At 38.8% G+C, this 5041-nt stretch overlaps 1 pseudogene; it reads right to left on the bottom strand.

The window, feature by feature from the left end:
- Positions 1-2901: 2901 nt before the first annotated feature.
- LOC118758718 (U6 spliceosomal RNA) lies at positions 2902-2997 on the bottom strand (annotated as a pseudogene).
- Positions 2998-5041: the final 2044 nt, after the last annotated feature.

The raw sequence follows: 5041 nt of genomic DNA, 5'->3' as shown, positions 1-5041 counted from the left end.
GTTAAGTAAAAATAATGAAAAGGAGTTGGTAACTGATTGAACATCCCCCTTCAATTATCTTCTGTTTTTGCATCTTGGTACCTTAATTATAATGTCCTGGTGATGTTAGACAGTCACCATGATTTTGTGACTAGGAATAATTATACAGAAATAATCTGAGCTATGGTGAAGGGGAAAGCAGGCAGTATGAACCTGCTGTAATAATTTTAAACACACTGTGATGATTCTAAGACATAGAGAATTATGTCTTTCCATTTGGGATAATCACAATATTCTAAAAGATCCTATATTTAGGTATGACTTCTTGTATTCAGTAAGTTGCTAATGCATATTTAGCTAGTCCTCAGGCAATATTCTGTACATTAGGAATAGGGTCTTGGATAAATAATGCCAGATTCCAATCTTCTGGAGTTTCCTTCTGCTTTGTACTTTGCAAGCAAAGGAGTAGAAGAATGAAAAAAGAAGATATAAGGGGTACACCAAATGCTCTTCATATTCTCAGAACTTCTCATATTAAATTTTCTTTTTTTTTATTAGAAAGGCAGATTTACAGAGAATTAGATACAGAAAAATCTTCCTTCTACTGGGTTATTCCCCAACTGACTACAACAGCCGGAGTTGAGCTGATTTGAAGTCAGGAAGTAAGAGCCAGGAGCTGGGATCCCATGTGGGCACTTGTTCTAATCCTGGCAGCCCCGCTTCCCATCTAGCTCCCTGTTCGTGGCCTGGGAAAGCGGTCAAGGACAGCCCAAGACCTTGGGATCCTACACCCACGTGGGAGATCCGGAAGGAGCATCTGGCTGCGGATCAGCTTGGCTCTTATGTATAATAACATGGTTGTATTTGTCTTTCTGTGTCTGGCTTACTTCACTTTTTAAATTGGTATTCTCTAGCCCCATCCATTTAACTGCAAGTGACAGGATTTCATTCTTTTTTATGACTGACAAATATTTCATTGTGTATGTATTACACATCTTCTTTATCCATTCATCTGATGATACATATGTTGGGTGATTCCAAATTTCAGATATTGTGAACAGTGCTGTTATAAATATAGTTGTAGGGGTGAGCACATTGGCTCAACTGGCTAACCCTCTGCTTCCAAGTGCCAGCATCCTACACGGAACATGTCTTGGCTGCTCCACTTCCCTTCCAGCTCCCTGCTTGTGATCCCAAAAAGCAGTAGAGGATAGATGATGGCCTAATCCTTTGAGACCCGGTATCTGTTTAGGAGGCCTGGAAAAGGCTTCTGGCTTCTGGCTTCAGATTGGCTCAGCACTGGCCATGGTGGCCATTTGAGGAGTGAACTAGCAGATGGAAGATCTTTCTCTTTGTATCTCTTCTCTGTAAATCTGCTCTTCCAATATATATAAAGAAATCTTTAAAAAAAACCTGTATATAGTTTTTCACAGTTAGTACTCCCTTTAACAAGGAATGAGAATTCCTATTTATCCGTATCCTTAGCAATATTTGCTACTTTTTGTGGATTTGATGTAAGGTGATATAGCTCATTGTGGTTTTGATTTGCAATTCTGTGATAGATAGTGATATTAGGCATTTTTTTGTTGTCCGTTTTTATTTCTGCTTTGAGGACTGTCTATTCAGGTTGTTTGGTCCTTTTCTTACTGGATTCATTGTTTTTTGTTGGTTGACTATGTTCTGGGCATTCATTCTCTGTCAGATAAATAGCTGAAAATATTCTGATTAAATATTAATGAGTTTTTTTTCTTCAAAAGACTTGGCAAAGGAACAAAACTGGAGAAATCATACACACACACATATACAAATAAGCCTACACAGAAAGTTTCAATGATGACTTTAAAAATATTAACTGACACATTTCCAGTTTGTCCTGCAGAATATTGGGGACCACTAGTGACAGCACAAATAGCTAATAGTTCTATGTTTTTGTGTGGTCACCCTATTTGGTGTAACTGAGGTCCCAAATGAGTTCCATAGCGTACCAAGGTGTGAATACAAATCATCAATCTTGTAAAATCAGTTTGACAATCAAATAAAGCAAATTGCTGACTTATTTTTCTATCATATAATGCCTAGAATGCCAGTATCATTGAGCTTGTTGAGAATAAAGATGAGGAAATTGCTAGTCATTAGGTGCTGCCCTGGCAAATGGAAACAGTTTCAGAGACCATTTATTGCCCATTTCAATTCAGCTTTGTGGATACAAATGTGTTGCATTTCACCATTTCTTGTTTTTTTCATAAAAACAAAAACAGAGATACGGACTTTCACAGCACCCAATGTTTTGGGGAGAAGCAAGCCCCTGCCTCTAGGAGGGTACTGACAAAAGGCAATGATGTTATGTTTGCGTAACCAAGATTCTTTCCCATGACTGTGCAGCACAGTACGAAACAGCATGCTTCTTGAAGAAGCTCTGATCCTAGGTCTGTGTTAGCATTGAGCTGTTGAGCAGAACTTGAGTGTTTTCAGTTCGGAATAACAACTCTACTACTTCTACTTTGAGGTGTTTGAATTTGGGAGTATTTTTACCCCCCCCCCCCCATTAAGCTGATTATTACTTTTTTAGAAATCTCTGACTGGAAAATCAAACACTTTGTTAAAATGTTATGCACGTGAAGTGTTGTGTCAAATGTCCATGGGACCTGCATAGTGACACCTTGGGTGCAATAGCTGCCTGCTATGCTCGCATCCCTTTGTGCTCCAGGTTGAGTCCCAGCTGATTCACCTCTGGTCTGGTTCAGTGCTGATGCACCTGGAAAAGCAGCAGAAGATGGCCCAAAGCTGCCACTTTATCGGAGACCTGTGTGGTATTCCAGGCTCCTGGCTTTAGTCTGGCACAGCCTAAGGTGTCGCAGCCATTTGGGGAGTGAACTGGTAGCTGTAAGATCTCTCCTCTTTCTCTGTAACTCTGCCTTGCAAATAAAGCAAATAAATTTTTTAAAAACATGAAACACTTCCATGCTAATCTTCTCTGTATCATTCCAATTTTTGTATATGTGATACCGAACCAAGCACCGCAAATAAATCTTTTAAAAAAATTAGCACATCCTTAACCACATGGTCTGTGTTCAATCTATGGAAGCAACATTTACTATAAATATAAAATAGCACTTCTATAAATTTCTGAAAACACTTTTGTACATTAATCATTAACTTCACTGCATGGATTAAAACATTGACAAAAAGGATTGTAAAACATCTATCTTTTAAAAAAAATTATTTTTCTTAGAAAGGCAGATATACAGAGAGAGAGTTTCCATCCACTGGTTCACTTCGCAATTGGTCTCAACGGCCAGAGCTGAGCTGATCTGAGCAGATGTGAAACCAGGAGTCAACTGCTTTCCCAAGCCGTAATCAGGGAGCTGGATGGGAAGTGGAGCAGCTAGGACATGAATCGGCATCCATTTGGGAACCCAGTGCATGCAAGGCGAGGACTGTAGCCACTAAGCTACTGTGCTGGACCCAAATCATTTATCTTAAGCCACAGAGTTGAGGAAAAAAATCCTGGTAGTTCATATTTTTTGCTGTGTGATTTGTTAACTGAGATCCAGTTTGTCTTCTTCACGGTGACTTTTGAGGAATGTTTTCTTGGTTTTAAGCTTGTCTAGTTCCACTGGAGAGACACTGTTCGAGTAATTTGATAATGTTAGCACATCTGTCTTTGTGCCAAGCAGCAGACTGTTTTTACTCCTCTTCTGTGTGTGGTTCTGGGCATACCCAAGCTCAGCAAAGAGCACTGCCGTCATCTTTATTAATTTACCTTGGATTTCATAAATGTGTTGAACTCAGCTAGATCCGGAAAAGAGCAATGCACAGTATGGACACTTTAAAATTATATTTAATTGCCTTATTTTGGATGAAGGATTCAATTGTTTCATTCTTTATTTTTTTATAGTTTACAGAGCCCTTGGCAGAAGTATAGGTATAGGCTAAACCCTACAGATAGGGACTCTTGGTACATCTGTGTGATGCACCAGCTTGGGTGCTCCCCTCCCTAAGCATACCTGCCTCAATCACACTCCATACATCTTCAATCAATTTCAGATTGATTGAATTTGATATTTTTTCTTTAATTAGAAAGTGACAAAAATTTGCATCAAAATTTACGAAATTTTACAAATTACTCATAAACCTCCCTTAATGTATTTTTGAGATGTCCCACAGAATTCTGGGATGAAGTTAGTGATACATCTTCCACCGATGTCAGGATATTTTGTTAACATCAGTAAGAATTTTGCTCATGTGAAAAGCCCTGGATCAGGCCCCCAGACATGTTAAACAGACAAGAAGCATTCTGATGATGCCAGAGGGTAGGAAGAGTGAGGTTAAGTGTCCACCATGAGAGCACACATACCTGGTTGTCCATTAGCTGCAATAAACAGAGTGCGTTTGGCAGTGTATCAGTTGGCATGGATTTGGAAAGTAGTTTGCAAATCCTTTTTTTTTTTTCTCCCGTATGAGATATCAATGAATGAAAGCAGAGAAGCTTAGTGGTTTCACTATTGGATAATTGTATAATAACGATGTGACATCTGATATTTGAGATTTTTATACTACATAAAGATGCCATTCAAGATCTGTATGTTTACACAAAGGTGGCAATTTGACACTGGCTTTGGCAAAGCCAGTTCTGTGACTTACAGCCCCGTTCTGGAGTAAGTAACTATTGTAAACTTCCATGAGTATAGATATAAGTGTTTCTGAGGGGAATTTAATTTGGCACACTATTTTGAAAAAATCTTGTCTTTGGAATTGTGTCTTGTAAATGAGGGCATTATAAACGTAATAATTCGGCATCTCTTGATTGTTTTTTTTTTTTTTACTTTAAAACCATTTGCATGTGTTGTTTCCTTTTGGTAAATGTAATTGGCTAGTGTTTGGTCCCCATGGAAAGAACGGCCTTCCCTAAGCTAGGGTTTCCAACTTTAACATGGAACATTGCAAGTAAATTTTGTCTATATACTTTTCAAGCTTCTCAGATGTGATCACTGAGATTCAGCCTGATGAAGGAAGCCCTAGGGACTGGAATAACACAAAGCATGCTACTGTACTGACATGC

The sequence above is a fragment of the Ochotona princeps genome, chromosome 2 (assembly GCF_030435755.1).
Source record: "Ochotona princeps isolate mOchPri1 chromosome 2, mOchPri1.hap1, whole genome shotgun sequence".
Taxonomy (NCBI): Eukaryota; Metazoa; Chordata; class Mammalia; order Lagomorpha; family Ochotonidae; genus Ochotona; species Ochotona princeps.
The sequence above is the reverse complement of the archived record's forward strand: the minus strand, read 5'-3'. Positions and strand labels throughout refer to the sequence as shown.